Source organism: Ursus americanus, chromosome 16, assembly GCF_024610735.1.
Source record: "Ursus americanus isolate L20-20 chromosome 16, mUrsAme1.1.p, whole genome shotgun sequence".
NCBI lineage: Eukaryota > Metazoa > Chordata > Mammalia > Carnivora > Ursidae > Ursus > Ursus americanus.
The window spans coordinates 8,813,912-8,834,392 of NC_142142.1; the positions used below are offsets into that span (position 1 = coordinate 8,813,912).

General features: G+C 36.7%; 1 protein-coding gene across 2 annotated transcripts in view; it reads right to left on the minus strand.

Moving 5' to 3' along the window:
- Positions 1-20,481, minus strand: part of RAB6A (RAB6A, member RAS oncogene family) — a 79,306-nt gene that overhangs the window by 35,162 nt on the left and 23,663 nt on the right. The gene's annotated exons all lie outside the window — the stretch shown is intronic.

Below are 20,481 nucleotides of genomic sequence, written 5' to 3' on the forward strand. Positions count from 1 at the left end.
ACTAAAGTCCATGGGAAATATCTGCAATGGTTCTACTACTAATAATTTAGAAACATACAGCCCCTAGCTTGTTGAAACACCTTTCTCTAATAACATATAACACTCTCAAATTAAGAGCAGAGGTAAATAGTTTTATTTAGTTAAGGGTTGAGGAAAATGAAAAGATGGAGGAAAATAATCAATTATGTTGACATCTCTACTTCACAAAAGGCCAAGCAGACATTGTTTGGGCCCTAACAAAAAGAACTAGGATTACACTTGAGAAGAAGCCTCTTTATATAGGAATAGTTGAACTAGGAATTTCTTTATTAGTAAACAGTACATATAGTTTTCATTTTTTAAAAAAATGCTCACTATCTTTTTCACATAAAAGAGTAAAACGCATATTGTATTTTACTGGTGGTACAGAAAATTACAGGAACAAAGTGAAAATTATGTATATCATGCCACCCACATATAATTAATGTTGGTTATGTTTTTCTGAAATATTTTTATATATAACAATATGTACTTAAAGGTGAAACTCTAGAACCATTCATAGGTAAGCCAGGAAAAATATACATACTACCATTTTCAACACTGACTGGACTCTGTAAAAAGTAAATGTAAAAATCTGAAGAGATAAAAGGCAATATGCATTTCACAGAGAGGGAAATAGTGGTGGATAAAAGCAAGGAACTATATAAAATATATAAGAAAGAAGTATAAAATAGCTTATTAAAATAGTTTTTATTCAAAGGATTAAAAATTATTAAGCACTTCATTTTATTTTTTAAAGATTTTATTTTATTTTTTTTTTTAAGATTTTATTTATTTATGTGACAGAGAGACAGAGAGACAGCCAGCGAGAGAGGGAACACAGGTAGCGGAGTGGGAGGGGAAGAAGCAGGCTCCCAGCCGGAGGAGCCTGATGTGGGACTAGATCCCGGAATGCCGGGATCACGCCCTGAGTCGAAGGCAGACGCTTTAACAACTGCGCTACCCAGGCGCCCCTAAAGATTTTATTTTTAAGTAATCTCTACACCCAATGTGGGGCTTAAACTCACAACCCCAAGATCAAGAGTTGCATGCTCTACTGACTGAGCCAGCCAGGTGCCCCTAAGCATTTTAAATATGATTCAATATGGAATCCCAGTAAATATATTGCTCTTGTTTACCTCAAAGCTCCTGTAAAATGGTACGCAAACTTGTAATGATTTGCTACATGTTGCTTTTCCTAAAAGATTATAAGCTCCAGGGACACCTGGGTGGCATAGTGGGTTAAGTGTCCAACTCTTGGTTTTGGTTCAGGTCATGATCTTAGGGTCCTGGGATCGAGTCCATGTCCGGCTCCCTGCTCAGTAGCTTACTTCTCCCTCTCCCTCTCCCCCTACTCCCACTCATGCTCAAGCTCTCTCTCAAATAAATAAAATCTTTTAAAAAATAAAACAAAAGACATACAAGTTTAAAATAAAAATTATAGTAACATTATAGTTTATAACATAAAGAATGTAATACAGGACAACTATAACACAAAAGATGGGGTGATGAATGCTGTTATACTGCTGTAAGGTGTCTATAGTTCATGTGAATAGTACAGACTGTGTGTGTGTATATATATATATACATATATATGTATGTGTGTGTGTATATATATATATAAAGGAAAAGATAAAAGTGTGTGTGTGTATATATATGTGTATATATATATATATAAAGGAAAAGATAAAAGTGTGTATATATATGTTTATATATATAAAGTGCATATATATATATACAGGAAATATATATATAAAGGAAAAGATACCTCAAAAGTAGGGATTATCCCAGGAATAAAAGGTTAGTAAATCATACAAAATCAATTAATGTAATTCAAAATATTAACAGAACAAAAAAGAAAATCTTTAAGTTCACCTCAATATATTCAGATGAAGTATTATGACAAAACTCACCAGATTCATGATGAAAACTGTAAGCAAACTAGCAAACCAGGAATGGAGGGAAATGGCATCAATCAGATAAACAGCATTTACAAAGAAATCTATAGTTAACATCATATGTAATGCTAAACTCCAATGGTTTCCTCCAAAGAACGGGAAAAAAAAGCAAGGATGTCCAATCCACCACTTCTATTCAGCATGGGTACTCGGGTCTTAACCCGTGCAATGATGACAAGAAAAAGAAATAAAAGCCACACAAAGTGACACTGTTCTTTTTCACTGATGACATGACTAGTCAGTCATGCAGAATAATCCTATGAAACTAATTTTAAAAATCTGCTAGAACTAGGGGCATCTGGGTAGCTCAGCTGGTTAAGTGTCAGACTTGATCTCAGCTCAGGTCTTCATCTCAGGGTTGTTGAGTTCAAGCTCCGCATTGGGCTAAACACTGGGCGTAGAGATTACTTAAAAAAAAAATCTACTAGAACTAGTAAATCTGGCAAGGTCTCAGTACAGAAGTTTAATATACAAAAATCAACTGCATTTCTAAATACTAGAAGTAAATAGAAAACGGAACATTTTAAACTCCACATGTGGTAACATCACAAAATATGAAACAATTAGGAATAAATTTAACAAGATGTTAAAAACTCTACCTTGAAAACAAAATACTCTATTGAGAGAACATCAAGAAAATCTAAATAAATATAATACCATATACTAGTTTAAGAGAAATCACTACTAAGATATCAATTTTCTCCAATTTACACCTTCAACATAATCTCAATCATAATCCCAACAGCCTTTGAAAAATAGCAAATGACAAGACAGTTCTGAAGTTCATATGAAAATGCAAAGGATCTAGAATAGTTAAAACGATCTCGAAAACAGTGAATAATTTTGAAGATTCTACCATATACAATCTCAAAATTTACCATGAAACTACAGTAATCCAAATAGTATGGTACTGGCTTAGAGAGAGAGAAACAGATCAGTGAAACAGAACAGAATCCAGAAATAAACAAAAAAAATCTCTAGGCTGTTGAATAAACATCTCTAGCTCTGTGAGACCACAACTTTTTCTCCTACTCTATCCCCCCAAAAAAGGGCCTGAAAACTGACAATTTTAATTTTCTCACACTAGTACCTCAAGGATATTCTAAGAAAACTACAAATTTTTTAAAAATCTTAAACAACTTTCCAATATGAAATTAACATTTTATTCCCAAGCAAACATCTCCACATAATGACACTACTGTAAATATCACAAGATGTTTTAGTAACAAATGCTTTCATCCTAATCCTTAACCTTTCCAAAAATTAAGTAGAGATCTAATTCTTTTCTGCCAATTCTTGTTTAAGGAAAAGCTTTAATTCTGCTAGCAACAGAGAAAAGCAGCACAGGGATGGAATTAATGCAACACAGCTAATCTGAAAAAGTGGAATTTTCTAAGTAATATGGTAGAAAGGAAGATTTCAGAGAAATCTCAAGGTAGCTCTATTTCCTTATTGCCAACCCTTATAAAAACAGTCTTCGTTGATAAAAACAGAACCTGCAATCAATCCTAATTCTGGGAATTTCTCTCTAAAACTGTCTAAGATCTAAGACCTAAATAAATTTATTTTATAGAAATATAATTAAAGCTTTTTTTTTTAGATTTTATTTATTTATTTGACACAGAGAGAAAGCACAAGCAGGGGGAGCTGAAGGGGGAGAAGGAGAAGCAGACTCCCACCAAGCTGGGAGCTCAATACAGGCCTTAATCCCAGGGCCCGAGCCAAAGGCAGACACTTAACTGACTGAACCACCCAGGCACCCCTATTTTATAGAAATACTTAAGATGGTGCCCTGGTGGCTCAGTCAGTTAAGCATCTGCCTTCAGCTCAGTTCATGATCCCCAAGTCCTGGGATCAAGCCCCATGGTGGGCTCCTTGTTCAGCAGGAAGTCTGCTTCTCCCATGGTGCGCGCTCTGTCAAAAAAATAAATAAATAAACAAAATCTATAAAAAATAAAAAGAGAGAGAAAAATATTTAAGAATTAACCTAAGAAGGTATGGGTAAGTGTATTTTTTTTTTAAAGAGGGATTCAAAAAACTTTAATGAAAGCAAAAATCAAAAAGTGCTCTCAATATACACTAAAAAAGGCATTTATGCTTAGTCCAGGGCTCTTTTTTAAGATTTATTAGAGAGAGAGAGAGCGAGAGAGAGCACGTGAGCATACGAGCAGGGAGAGGGGCAAAGGGAGGGGACAGAATCTTTAGCAGATTCCCCACTGAGTATAATGCCCAATGTGGGGCTAGATCTCAAGACCCTGAGATCATGACCTGAGCCAAAACCAAGAGTCGGATGCTAAACCAACTGAGCCAGCCAGGTGTCCCCAGGGATCTTTTTTCATTATATTATTTATTCTATGCCAGATACTGCAGTGTTTCAGGACCATTTTTTTACTCTCAAAACTACTCAAAGAGTCACTGCAGCCTTAAGAAGTAAGGCTACTCTACTTTTTAGGATATTCTTCTTTATAAAGAGCAGATCGATTCCCAAAACCCATAACTCCAGTCTAATCATAAGGAAAAAGAACAAATTCCAGTAGAGAAGCATCCTACAAAAATACTTGACCAGTACTCCCCCAACTGTCAAAGTCATTAAAAGTCTAAGACTGTCCCAGCCAAGAGGAGTCTGAGACATAAAACTAATCAAACAGGGTATCTGACAGAATCCTGGAACAGACAAAGGACACTGGGGAAAAACTAAGGATATCTAAATAAATTATGGATTTTACTTAATAATACTATTGGTTCATTAATTATGAAAAATGTACAATATTAACAAAATGTCAATAATAGGAGAAACTGGGTACGGGTTTACAGGAACTATACTATCTTTCTCAGTTTTTCTGTAAATCTAAAACTTCTAAAAAAATAAAGCTTATTTAAAAATTGTTTTATTCATTATTCACATACCTTTAAAATAAACCAAACGAAAAAGGTAGATCAGTAGTTTCCTAGGGCTAGTAGACAATTTTTATTACTGTACTATTTATTATTTTATTATAAAGACAAAATATTTTGTGGTGATTCTTGCACTGTCAAGACTCACTGAATTGTGTAATTTAAACAGATACAGTTTATTGTCTATAGGCTTCCTCAGTAAAACTGGTAAGGAGAAACAACCTGTCACAAAACCACCTCAATTAAACAAACAGCAAAGGTTTCATTAAAGTGAAGTTTCATGTGACCAGTAAACTTCTAAAAGACAACCTTCTAGGACAGTAGGCTCCTAGGTGTTCTGACTATAATACCAAAGAAATACATTTAAAATCTTAACCCAGTACACAATTACATAACTGAAATGAAACAACTGCTATGGACTATGCATTCTGATTATTTTCTTTCCATTGTCTTATAGGTTAGCTGCTAAAATAGTTATTGATAGGGGGGCCTGGGTGGCTCAGTCGTTAAGCATCTGCCTTCGGCTCAGGTCACGATCCGAGCGTTCTGGGATCAAGCCCCGCATCGGGCTCCCTGCTCAGCAGGAAGCCTACTTCTCCCTCTCCCATTCCCCCTGCTTGTGTTCCCTCTCTCGCTGCCTCTCTGTCAAATAAATAAATAAAATCTTAAAAAAAATACTTATTGATAGTATGGTAAGATTTCTGGGACTGGCTTTAAAATATTACTATGGACAGCTCCCCTGGGTGACGAGTCAGTTAAGCATCCAACTCTTTGTTTTGGCTTAGGTCATGATCTCCAGTCCTGCTATATCTAGCCCTGCACCAGGCTCCACACTTGGCACAAGAGGCTGCTTGAGATTCTCTCCCTCTCCCACTGCCCCTCCCCCAGCTAACAAAAACGTGTGTGCACGCGTGCACATGAGCGCTTCCACTTTCTCTCGAATGAATGAAATCTTTAAAAATACTCCTATGGACATCACAGTCTGCTTCGCACACTCAAAGGATATGATGAGGCAGTATTTTATCAAGTTGTAATGTTATCTGTAGGGGTTTTTTGGGGGGTGAGTGGGAGGGGTATGGGTAAATATCCTTTATCAGATTTTAGGATGTTCACTTCTGTTCTTAATTAAACGTTTGTAGCTAATTACAAACAGGTTTTCAATTTTGTGAAATGCTTTTACTATATCTACTGAAATTTAACTCCTTTGTTAGTGGACTGCATTAGAATGACTTTCAAATATTAAATCAATCTTGCTTGTATAATGGATTTTTTTTTAATGACAAGATTAGGTGTGCCTGGGTGAGTAGGTTGGTTGAGCGTCCAACCCGTGATTTCAGCTCAGGTCATGATCTCAGGGTTGTGGGATAGAGCCCCGCACCCTCAGCAGGGCATCTGCTTGAGATCCTCTCTCCCTTTCCCTCTATCCCTCCCCCACAACTCTCTCAAATAAATAAATCTTTACACAAATAAAAATAAATGACAAGATTATAAAAAAGGAAAATTATAGGCCAATACCACTCATGACCAAAGATGCAAAAGAATGTACAATATTTTTAAGTAAGTAAATTTAGAATTGCCCAGAATACAAAGTCACTATACAAAAATCAACTGTATTTCTTACATACCAGCAACAACAGAAAACAGAAATTTAAAAAATTCTGTTTATGAGAGTATCAAAAACAAGATACCAGGGCACGTGGGTGGCTCAGTTGGTTAAGCACCTGCCTTCGGCTCAGGTCATAATCCCAGGGTACTGGACAGAGCCCCATGTCAGGCTCCCTGCTCGTCTTGCTTGTCCCTCTCCCTCTGCTCCTTCCCCCCACCATCCCTTGTGCTCTCTCTCTCAAAGAAATAAGTAAAATCTTAAAAACAAACAAACAAAAGATACCTAGGTTTCTAACAAAAATGTGCAAGAATTCTACACTGAAAATTGCAAAACACTGCTGAACGAAATTTTAAAAAGACCTAAATAAGTGGAGAAATAAACCATGTCCAAAGATTGAAGACTCATTGTTTCAATATTGCTAAATTCAATGCAATACCCCCCCGCCAAAGGCAGGATTTGGCTAGTTTGTTTGGTATAAATTGACAAACAGATTCAAAAGCCTATTTATAAAAGCAAATAACTTCACGGCACCTGGATGGCTCAGCAGGTTAACGGGTTAAGTGTCTGCCTTCGGCTGAGGTCATGATCCCAGGGTCCTGGGACAGCCCAGCATCAGATTCCCTGCTCAGGGGGAACCCTGCTTCTTCCTCTCCCCCTGCTGTGCTCTATCTCTCCCTCTTAAATAAATAAACAAAATCTTTAAAAAAAATTTTTTTTTAGAAATTAAAAACAAAAAAGCAAGTTGAAACTCAGAATAGCCAAGACAATCTCAAAGAATAAAACTGAGGGACTTACACTACCAGATTTCAAGATTTACTATAAAGCTACAGTTCTAGGTGGGCCTGGGTAGTTCAGCTGGTTGAGCATCTGCCTTTGGCTCAGGTCATGGTCCCCAGATCCTTTGAGCCCAGCGTCAGGCTCCCTGCTCAGCGGGAGTCTGCTTCCCACTCTCCCTCTGTCCCTCCCCCTGCTCGTGCTCTCTCTCAAATAAATAAAAATCTTAAAAAAAAAAAAAGCTACAGTTAGAAATAAGACAATGTGGTATTAATATATATATATATACATACAAACAGGCCAGTAGAACAGAGTCCAGAAACAGATCCACATGCATATGGCCACTTTATTTATGACAAAGGTGTCAACGGAATTCAGTGGGGAAGGGACAACTGAATATATGAATGGAAAATAAAAAAGAACCTTGACCCCTACAATGCTTCACACCATACACAAAAAATTAATTTAAGATGGATCATAGCCCTAATTGTAAAAGCTTAAACCCTAAAGCTTCAAAAGTACAGGACACTATCTTTATGTGCTAGTGGAGGCAGAGATTTCTGAAACAGGACTCAGAAAGTAATACAAAGAAAAATATTTAAAAGATGAACTTCATCAAAATTAGAAACTTCTGTTCATCTAGAGACAGAGTGAAAAGGCAAGCCCAGATTGAGAGATACGTGACAGAAATAGTTCCAGCATGACATTGTAAGGAGCTACTTACACCCACTCTCCAATGAAACTGGTAAGAATTCAAGCAAAACAAAACAAAACAAAATTTAAAATCTCTGGAAACAGTCCTGAAGGCATAAAGCAAATGACAAAACATTTATTCAAGAAGATATACACTAAAACTCAGAAAGAAAAATCCATGGTACTTGAACCAAAAACATAATGTACAAAAATGTTCCTAACAGTTTTATTTACAATAGCCAGGGATCAGAAACAATCCAAATTTTATCAACAGAATAGATAAGTTGTGGCACAGTCACATAATGAAGTATTACACAGGCAAAAATAACATCTTACTCATATGTACAACAACATGGACAAATTTCACAGACATTACAGAGTAAAAGGGGCCAGACACAAAAGAATATATACTGTATGATTCCACTTAATAAGAAGTTCAAAACTGACAAAATTAATCGACAGAGATAGAAGTCAAAATAGTCATAATTTCTGAAGTTTCTAACTGGAAAAGGGAGCCACGGAAAATTCCAAATGCTAGAAATGACCTATTATCTTGATCTGAGTGGTAGTTACAAGGATGTATGAATATGTTAACTTTTCAACAAGTCATATACTTAAGATTTGTCCTTTTCTTGCCCTTTACTGGATGTTACACTTTAAGAGTCTTCAAAAACAAACAAGCGCTGAGGTGGCTCAGTCAGCATCTGACTCTTGGTTTTGGCTCAGGTTATGATCTCATGGTCTTGAGATCAAGCTCCACATCAGGCTCCCCGCTCAGTGGGGAGTCTTTTTGAGCTTTTCTCTCTCCCCTCTGCCCCGCCCCACTGCATGCACTCTCTCTCTAAAATAAATAAACCTAAAAAAAATAAAAATTAAAAAAAAAGGTAAAATGCTTCATTATATGTACTTTTTAAAAAAATAACAAGTATATACATGTATGTGGATTTTATGTACCCCCTGATATATTGTCACAGAAGCATCTTCACTTCTGTTGCAGTCTAAACATGAGAAAAACAACAGAAAAACCCAAACTGGGGGAATATTCTTAAGGAAACCTGGCCTCAAGACTTAAAATCAAGCAAAGACAGAACTATCACAGACCAGAGGAAACCCAGGAAATGAGAAAAAACCAATGAGGCACCTGGACTGCATCCTGGAGAAAGGAGATTAATGAAAAAAACTAGTAAAATCCAAATAATGTCTACAGTTCAGCTGTAAATAGTAATATGCCAATATTAGTTTCTTAGTTTGGGTAAACGTACCATAGTAATATAAGATGCTAAAAGAGGTAAACCGATTAAGGGGTAAATGGGAACTCTCTACACTGTTCGCAATTTTTCTATAAGTTTAAAATTAATCCAAAATAAAAAGTTTATCAACAAAGATAAAGCATATATATACACAATCCCTAAATAAAAAGTTTCAGGGGCACCTGACTGGCTCATTCTGTAGAGCATGTGACTCTTGATCTCAAGGCTGGAAGTTCAAGCCCCATGCTGGGTGCAGAGATTACTTAAAGAAAATAAAATCTTTTTAAAATTTTTTTTTAAGATTTTATTTATTTGACACAGAGAGACAGCCAGCGAGAGAGGGAACACAAGCAGGAGGAGTGGGAGAAGAAGAAGCAGGCTCCCAGCGGAGGAGCCTGATGTGGGGCTCGATCCCAGAACGCTGGGATCACGCCCTGAGTCGAAGGCAGATGCTTAACGACTGAGCCACCCAGGTGCCCCAAGAAAATAAAATCTTGAAAAAAAAAAATTTCAAAGATTTGTACACTTCGCTATATTATGCCTAAATTAAAAAAAAAAAAAATCTAACAAGCCTCAGAGCATGTCCTTATACCTATGGCTTGATACCTAAACAGTCTCATCCCTAAACAGTGGGTCACAAGATTCTGGTTAGCTGGTACCAACAGTAAGGGTAACAGTATCCTGGCTCTGAAGTATAGTCACATCCATTTGAGTAAATCTTTCATTCAAGTTGGGTAAGATCAAGATAAAGGTCAGAAAGCAGAGACTTTATCGAGCTTACATAGACCTATGAACTATTCTATTCTTGTGTGCTAATAAATGGTTAATAAATGTCTATTATGTATGGCAGAAAAAGGGAGCAAAGAAGGGAAGAAGGGATGTAGGGAGGGAAGTGGGTAAGAGAAATAAAACAGGAATTGGCAAATTGTTAATAACTGAAGCTCTATGATAGTATTTGGGGATTAAAAACTGAAACCAATTGCACTCACAAGGCTTACTGCCCGCATAAACAGAACTTTACCATTCTACTGTTATCAATCTGACTTTACTCCAGGAAATTCTTCCCTAGGAAAATAACTATTATTCCTTCAGGAAATTCCCCAAAGTCTATTCAAAGGAACATGAAACTGTTCATCTTGTCAACAGATACCACCAAATGATGTTTATTCTCACAGATGCTTTGAACCTTATCACAAAACCCTCACTTTGTTAAGCCCACAAATCTTAAAACTGTATCACAATACTTAACCAATCCTAATCAAGCCCCCATATTAAAACTGCCACCTTAGAGGTGCCTGGGTGGCTCAGTCAGTTAAGCATCTGACTCTTGGTTTTGACTCAGGTCATGATCTCATGTGTCTTGAGATTGAGCCCCACGTCAGGCTCCATGCTCTGCAGGGAGTCTACGTGAAGATTTTCTCCCTCTGTCCCTCCTCCCACTCTCTCTCTCTCTCTCTGAAAAATAAATCAATCTTTAAAAACAAAAACTACCACCTTAAATCAGACCCCCAAATCCATAAACATCCCAACTTTGCCCTCTTCCCTCTCCAAAAGACTACTGTATTGGGTTGAATAGTATATCCCCCAAATTCACGTCCACCAAGAACCTTGGAAATATAACCTTAATTGGAAATAGTGTCTTTGCAGATATAATCAAGTTAAAATGTGGTCATGCTGGATTAGTGTGGGTCCTAATCCAATCACTGGTGTCCTTATAAGAAAAGATAAATCTTGAGGTGCCTGGGTGGCTCAGTCAGTTAAACATCTGACTCTTGATTTTGGTGGTTATGATCTCAGGGTCCTGAAATCAAGCCTCCAGAGGGGTTCCACACTCAGAGCAGAGAGCCTGTTTAGGATTTTATCTCTTCCTCTCCCTCTGCCCCTCCCTCCATGCACATGCACGTTCTCTCTCTCTCTCTCTCAAATAAATATATAAATCTTAAAAAAAAAAAAAAAGAAAGAGAGAAAAGGGAAATCTGGACATGGGGACACAGAGGAAGCACACAAAGAGAAGAAGGCCATGTAAAAACAGAGGCAGAAATTGGAATTATACTGCCACAACCCAAGGAAAACCATGAGCCAGGACAGAAGCATGGGACGGTTTTTTCCACAGAGCCTTCAGACAGAGAATGACCCTCCTAACAACTTGATTTGGGACTTTTTTTTTTTTTTAGGTAGGCTCCATGCCCAATGTGGGCCTTGAATTCATGACCCTGAGATCAACTTGACTTGGGACTTCTAGCCTCCAGAACTGTGAGATAATAAATTTCTGTTAAGCCACCCAATTTGTAGTAGAGGGAGAGGGACAAGAAGACTCTGCACTGAGAGGAGCCCAATATGAGACTCGATTGCTGAACCCCAATATCATGACCACAGCCAAAACCAAGAGTTGGTCACTAAGCCGACTGAGCCACCTAGGCACCCCTCTTCTCAACTCTTAAATATGCACTCTCCTTAAAAGAAATTAAACTGATACAGTTTGTGCAACTAAGACTCTGAAATATAATCAGACCCAAGAAGAAACAAAATTTTGTCCCTATATCAGAATAGCAAATACATGCCAATTTAAACGTTTTAAATTACAATGTCTATGTATCATTTTTCATTATTCCATATTATATGACTTTTGGTTAATCCATACTAACACTAATGTCTCCTGAATTTCTTTATAAAGAAACAGTTTAGGGGTACCTGGGTGGCTGACTCAGTTGGTTTGAGCTTCAGACTTTTTTTTTTTTTAAAGATTTTATTTATTTATTCGACAGGATAGAGACAGCCAGCGAGAGAGGGAACACAAGCAGGGGGAGTGGGAGAGGAAGAAGCAGGCTCATAGCGGAGGAGCCTGATGTGGGGCTCGATCCCATAACGCCGGGATCATGCCCTGAGCCGAAGGCAGACACTTAACCGCTGTGCCACCCAGGCGCCCTGAGCTTCAGACTCTTGATTTCACTCAGGTCACAGTCCTGAGATCAAGCCCCAGGTCGGGTTCCAGCTCAGAGTCTCCTTGGGATTCTTTCCCTCTTCTTCTCCCTCCCCATGTGTCCCTCCCTACATGCACGCGAATACACACATGCATGCTTGCTCTCTCAAATAAATCTTAAGATTTTATTTATTTGACAGAGACAGAGCACGAGCAGGGGGAACAATAGAGGGAGAGGGAGAAGATGCAGGCTCCCCACTGAGCAAGGAGCCCAATGCAGAACTCGATCCCAGGACCCTGGGATCATGACCTGAGCTGAAGGCAGACAACCAACTGAGCCACCCAGGCACCCATCAAATAAATAAATGAATCTTAAAAAAAAAAAAAAAAGTAGTTTTAAATACAAAAAGGTATATATTCACTCAAAAGATAACTCTCTAAATAGCTTACTTTGGATTAGCAGACTACAATGAAATGTTCAAATATCCCATTCTGATGCATATATTTATAAGTAATTTCTAAAAATTACAATGTCACTTACAATGCTGCCTTAATGCCCCTCCAGAAACAAAACAGAAATTCCAGCCCATTCCCAACATTTTATAAAAACATTCCTAAAATGAGACCATCTGCAAAATACTATATACTCTAATTCTCTAAAGACCAGGGATGATAATGATCTCAGTGGGATTCCTATTCCATTTTACTCTACTGACAACCACTGGCAAACAATTTAGGGATGAAATCTAATCCAAATGGTAGGGCTCAATCTTTTAAAGATTTGTAGCCCAAAGCAAATATAAGAAAAGATCATATTCCTATTTCTTCATTTTAATGAGCACACAGAAATGCCAGGGATGATGCAAATGCTGAGATTAAAAAACAAAAACAAAAACATAGTCTCTGTTCAGTTTAAGTGGGGGGGGGGGAGACAGAAAAAATTACTGCAGTGTGATAAAAACAAACAAACAAACAAACAGAAGTGGGGCACCTGGGGCACCTGGCTGGCTCAGTCAGTAGAGCATGAGGCTCTCAGTTTTGAGGTCATGAGTTTGAGCCCCACACTGGGGATGGAGGTTACTTACAAAAAAAAAAAAAAAAGAAAGAAAAGAAAGAAAAGAAAAAGTCAGTAGAAGTATGCACAGAATGTTGTGGGTGGGAACAGTCTTCTATATGGCTGGAAGGTCAGGGAAAACTTCCCAGAAAAAAATGACTTCAAAGCTGAGGTTGGAAGTTGAGGTTAGCTAGCTATAGGAGAGAGAGTAGATGGTATCACAAGTCTGTAACAAGCACCATGAGCTATGCTATATGAGAGGGCCTACTTGCAGAGCTTTATTTATTTTTTAAATCTTATCTAGAATACAGCTAAAATGAAATAAATGTAAATCTATAACTCCGGTAATGGGTATTAAGGAGGGCACGCATTGCATGGAGCACTGGGTGTTACACGCAAACAATAAATCATGGAACACTACATCAAAAACTAATGATGTACTGTATGGTGACTAACATAACTAATAAAATTTAAAAAAAGAAAAAAAAATTTTAATTAAAAATAAATAATAAATATGTGTGTGTGTGTAACTCCATTTATACATGGGGTTCCTGAATTCTTTAAGAACAAACCAGAAAAGAACATTTGCAATAAGCCATAAAAGAATTAACTCTAAATTATAGTCTTTCTGATGAGATTTTACTTCTAATACTGAACCTATCCCACCAAAAAAAGTCTACTACTGAGTGAATAAACAGTATTTGAAAAAGCAATTTCTGGATTGGAATCCCAATTATTCCTTTTTTAAAAAATTGAGGGGCGCCTGGGTGGCTCAGTTGTTGGGTGTCTGCCTCTGGCTCAGGGCGTGATCCTGGCGTTGTGGGATCCAACCCCACATTGGGCTCCTCCACTGGGAGCCTGCTTCTTCCAATCCCACTCCCCCTGCTTGTCTTCCCTCTCTCGCTGGCTGTCTCTATCCTGTCGAATAAATAAATAAAATCTTAAAAAAAAAAAATTGAGATATCATTCACATACCATAAAATTCACCCCTCTACAGAGCAAAATGTAGTGGTTTTTAGTATATTCACAAAGTTATGCAACCATTACCCTAATTCCAAAACATTTTCATTACTCCAAAAAAATCCCATATCCATTAGCAGTCAATCCCTATAACCCTAGTCCCTGGCAACCATTAATCTACTTCCTACTCCTATGGATTTGCCTGTTTTCCAATCCACCTTTTACCATCTATGTAACTTGTAGTTTAATTAATCTTTCTGTGCCCCAGTTTCATCTAAAGAAGTATAATAATAATCCTATATCACTGAATGGTTAATAAATATAAATTGGTTAATATGACTGGATAGGCTTAGTGAACATAAACAATTCTTAGAAAGCATTTTAGAAGGCAGTCTTCTTTGTAACAATCTTAAGATTTCACTGACGAGTGAAGCTAATTCTCCATGAACCTAGAATTTAGGTATTCCCTAACTGAAAACAAGTGCTGGGTCATAAAACAAGACCAACAAATTTAAAGGTGTGAAATCATACAGGATATATGTTTTCTGCCCTCAGTGAAACTGAACAAGAAATTTTAGCTAAAAGATATCTAGAAAGTCCCAAAATGTTTGGAAATAAAGTAATGTACTTACAACCTAGGGGTTCAAAAAGAAATCACAAAGGAAATTTTAAAATAATCTGACTGAATGATAATTAAAATATTATAATATATGGGATACAACATTCACAATAGCCAAAAAGCAGAAGCAAGCCAAATGTCCATCATCTGATGAATGAAACAAAACACAGCATATCCAAACAATGGCGTATCATTCAGCCATAAAAAGGAACGAAGTACTGTTACATGTCACAACAAGGACAAATCTTCAAAATACTATACGAAGTCAAAGAAGCCAGTCACAAAAGACCACATAAGATAGGATTCCATTTATATGAAGTGTCTAGAACAGGCAATTACACTGAGACAGAGAGATCAGTGGTTGCTTAAGGATAAGGGGAGAGTAGGGGAATTGGGTGGTGATGGCTAAGGGATATGGAGTTTGTTTTGGAGGTCATGAAAATGTTCTAAAATTGTGGTGATGGTTACACAACTCTGTGAATATACTTAATGCCACTGAAATACATATTTAGAAATAGTTAAAATGCTAAATTTTGTTATGTCCAATAGTACCACTTCATCTATGGTTTCACTTTCTGCCATTTCAGTTACCAGAAGTCAACTGCATTCTGGAAGCAGATGATCCTCCTTACATATATCATCAGGAGATCAATAGTAGCTTAATGCTCCATTACAATGACTACATCATTCACCTCACTTCACTTCACCACATATGCATTTTATCATCTCACTTCATCACAGGAAGGGTTAGTACAGTACAATAAGGTATTCTGAAAGAGAGATCACATTCATGTAACTTTTATTAGAATATACTGTTATAATTGTTCTATTTTATTATTAGTTATTGTTGTTAATCTTTTTTTTTTAATTTATTTATTCATTCGACAGAGATAGAGACAGCCAGCGAGAGAGGGAACACAAGCAGGGGGAGTGGGAGAGGAAGAAGCAGGCTCATAGCGGAAGAGCCTGATGTGGGGCTCGATCCCACAACGTCGGGATCACGCCCTGAGCCGAAGGCAGACACTCAACCGCTGTGCCACCCAGGCGCCCCTGTTGTTAATCTTTTACTGTGTCTACTTTATAAATTAAACCTTATCATAGGTACATATGTAAAGGAAAAAACATGTAGTATATATAGGGTTTGGTACTATCTGGGGTTTTAGGCATCCACTGAGAGTCCCGGAACATATACCCCGTGGGTAAGAGGGGACTAGAATATATTTTACCACATTAAAAAACCCTCTCACCAGCAAAAAAAAAAAAAAAAAAAGATTAATATTGGAACATCAAAGATAAAAAGAATGCTTTAAAAAAGGCTATTATTGAAGGTTAAAGAAACTAATTACTGGGCCTCTAGAAGACCAAAGTACACTAATTTAGGACAGAATTTTAGAAGTGATAAAGTAATTCCTAACATAATACACTCCAAGAATCTTAGGTTTCAGGTGTGCCTGAGTGGCTCAGTCAGTTGGGTGTCTGCCTTCAGCTCAGGTCATGATATCAGGGGCCTGGGATCAAGCCCCACCTCAGGCTCCCTGCTCAGTGGGGAGCCTGCTTCTCCCTCTGCCTGCTGTTCCCCCTGCTTGTACTCTAATAAATAAATGCTTTAATAAAAAAAAAAAAAAAAAAGCAAACCTAGGTTTCAAAGACTGGTGTCTGCTAAAAGGATGTCTCAGTCTATAACATATATATATATATATATACACACACACACACACACACACACACACATATAAATGTATGAACTGCTTCAAAATCCTTAGTCAGTTATATTGATCAGGTAATACTGAAACCAACCAACTAGATATTTATATTTTTCTAACTTTTTCCCACAAAAATAAGCTATTACAAAAGATTAATGTACTATGGTAATAACTTAACTTAAATCAGATGCTATGATTTTCGTAACACAGCTAACAAAAAACATCTATCTATAGTTACTATTTCATCATGGTAATGAAGACAGCTAAAAAAGGTACTTAGGGACCAGGGCAGAAAAGCTTAGTTGCAGGCAAAATCCAATGCAATATCGTATCTAAGACATCTCACATAGGTGGTGCAATACTATAGCAAAACAGAAAATTGGAGCTGGCTCAGTTTGTATAGCATGAGACTGGATCTCGGGGTGGTGAGTTCAAGCCCCACGCTGGGGGGTAGAGTTTACTTAAACACACACCAGAAAATCAATTAACCAATATAATACTACTTCAATGTAGCTAACCTAGTCAATAACACTAAAGTTCAATAAATCTAGTGGCCTTTCTCTAAAGACCTAAATTGAATAAAGATTGTTTCTCCTAAAGTTTAAAAAAAAAAAAAAAAGACAACTATAACTACACTTTTACGATCACAATTCAAAAATGGGGGTTATGAGCTCGATTGTGTAGAATATTTGTTGAAATAAGTAATTTCTTATCTATAGTTCAAAAGTTGTTTTTAATAAAGGTGCTTTGTCTTTACAATAATATTTATGTGAAAGGCATAAAACCTATAGTATGAGTTCTCAGAAGATGAAATGGAAACATCCAGAGTAAAAAACAAAAAATACTTATGACATAAGAGATGAAAACAGGAGAATTAAAATAAAAACTTTAAAAAACAAGAACAGAAATGAACACTGGGTGATGTACGGAATTGCTGAATCACTATTTGTACACCTGAAACTAACATAACACTGTATGTTAACTAAAAGGAATTAAAACAAAAACTTAAAAAGAGATGAAGACAGGAAAGATACTCACATAAAGTACACCTAAAGGTAAAGACTGGCTAATCTTACCAAAGATAAATAAAAAGTAAGCAAATATTTTAATGCTATTTATTTCTCACTTCATTCCAAAACTACTAAGTGCTAGGGAACAAGGAGCTTGGGGGATGAGAATGAAAAATTATGAATAAGGCACACACCACAAAGGAGTTCACAATCCTCTGAAAGAGACAAACATGCACACATATAAGAGAATGAATAAGAGAAGAAAGCACTGTTCAAAGTGTCCAGCCTCTATACTGCTAGAGTTATCTTTTCTTAATTTATAAAACATTCCAAGGCTCCCCAGTATCCATAAGATAAAGTTAAAAATCCTTAGCAGGCTTTCAAAGACTTTACAATGAAACTGAAACCAAGCCTTCTAGACTCACATCCTACCCTTGCCAAACAAACGTCATCTGACAATGATGAAAGGCTATTAGTTATTCTTCAAGCATAACATGCAGCCTGGAACCCCTGAGATTTTGCTCATGTAAATTAATTTTGTGGAACTTTTCTTTCCTGGTTACATTAGGAACTTACAAATTCAATATCAGATATGGTTCTGCCTGAAAGAAAGAAAAACTAAATTACCTCTCAAAATTACTTTCAGCCCAAGATTTTATTTCTACAAGCATTTTAGATGGCATCAGGGCTTTTACGGTATTACTACAATAAAGTAAACATCCACCTCTGAATGTATCATAAGGATAAAAAGATGAGTTGGAAATGATCTGTACCCTCAAGGAATAGTCCAGTGGGAAGTTCAAAGTAAGTACTAGCATAGATTCATTTTACCAGCACTGACTTTACATTAAGTCTTTACATTAAATCTAAGTGTAAAAACTGAACATAAGAAAAAGCATGATCCACTTTTCTTACATGGAAAAAATACAAAAAATTGGCAATATAAGAAACACTTATCTCAAATCATCTTGTTTGTGCATTTATTTACTAGTTTACTTCTCCCAAATTACAAATGGTAAGTTGCAGAATAGGAATTTCATCTATCTTGCTCATGGCTATATCTATATGCATATCTGTCCCTGCCCAGCATGCACTGAATTAACTCCACCAAGTAGACAGCATCCATTACTATGGCAGCCTAGCATACAACAGGCTACAATAGCCTTATGTTCTTATAAAGATGACAGCAGATATGGCTCATAGGACATACTTCATAATAAAGCTCAGATTTTAAAATCAGAAGGCCAAACGTACTAATTTACAATATGAAATACCCTTAAGTATGGTAATATTCAAGTCAACTAACAAATTTTCTCATTTAAGCTGTACATATGATTTGTATGCTTTTATACCTGTTGTAGTTCAATAAAGTTTTCCTTACTAAAAAAAAAATCTAAATAGGGCTTCTGGGTGGCTCAGTCGGTTAAGCATCCGCCTTTGACTCAGGTCATGATCCCAGGGTCCTAGGATTAATTCGCCTATGGGGCTCCCTGCTCAGTGGGAAGTCTGCTTCCCCCCATCTACCCTTCCCCCCTGCTCATGATCCCTCTCTCTCTCAAATAATAAATAAAATCTTTTTAAAAAATCTAAATAATCATTGTTTGAAACAATAACATCTTACAGGGTTTTACACACACACACACACACACACACACACACACACACACACACACTTAAAATACACACAGTAAGTAAAGTCAGGAGGACTGGTAAGTAGAGTTAGAGTTCTAAGGTCCTTGCATTGTCCAGAAAGGTAAAGAAATCAATGACTGTAGACTTTTATAAGTTATGGCAACATGCCACAATTTCTACGGTAACCAATAAAGGGCAAAAAATGTATAACTTCACAATTAATAACATAAAGAATATGAAATAGTTTTAAAAGACTATAAATTCAAATAACACAAGAGTAAAAGAAATACCAAGGACAAGAAGGTACATTAAGATAGATTTACTTTAAATCCAAATATGTAAGTAATTATATTAAATGTAAATGTACTAATGCTCCAATTTAAAAAACAGATTATCAGACTGGACAAACACAAAACCTAACTAGATGACCACAAAAACACATCTGAAACCTAAGAACATAAAAAGGTTGAAGAGTAAAAAGAGAAAAAACAAATACTATAAAAACATTAGCCAAAAGAAAAATGGTATACCTATATTAACATCATAGTAAACTTTAGGGCCAAAAGCATTATTAGAAATGAAACACCTGAATGAAGATGATAAAAGGTTCAATTCACCAAGAACATACAACAATTCCAAATTTGTATATACCTAATTTTAAAGTCTCAAAAACACATAAAAATGAAAAGAACTAGAAGAATAAATACACAAAGCCATAACCACTGTGGGAGATTTCAACATACCTCTTTCATTAAAAGAACAGACAAAAATTCAATAAGGACACAGAATATCTGAACCACATGATTAACAAAACTGACTTAGTAATCTTACACAGAATTCAGCACCTAACAACCAGAAAATACATTCTTTTCAGGAAAATGTGGAATATTTATTAAAATTGATGACATATGGGGCGCCTGGGTAGCGCAGTTGTTAAAGCGTCTGCCTTCGGCTCAGGGCGTGATCCTGGCGTACCGGGATCGAGTCCCACATCAGGCTCCTCCGCTATGAGCCTGCTTCTTCCTCTCCCACTCCCCCTGCTGTGTTCCCTCTCTCGCTGGCTGTCTCTCTCTGTCAAATAAATAAATAAAATCTTTAAAAAAAAAAAAAATTGATGACATATGGACCATAAAGAAAAGTCTCAAGAAAATTTAAAATAGTGAAAATATATTCTGATTAGAGTACAATTAGGGTTAAAAAGAAAAATATTAAAAAATCCAGAAAAACCGTAAGTGTTTGGAAATAATATATTTCTATTTATTTTTAGAGTGGGGAGAGAGACACACAAAGAGAGGAGGGGCTGAGGGAAAGGGAGAAAGAGAATCTTAAGGTCTTAAGCAGGCTCAGGACAAGTAGGTGGCTCAGTCAGTTGAGCATCTGACTCAGGGT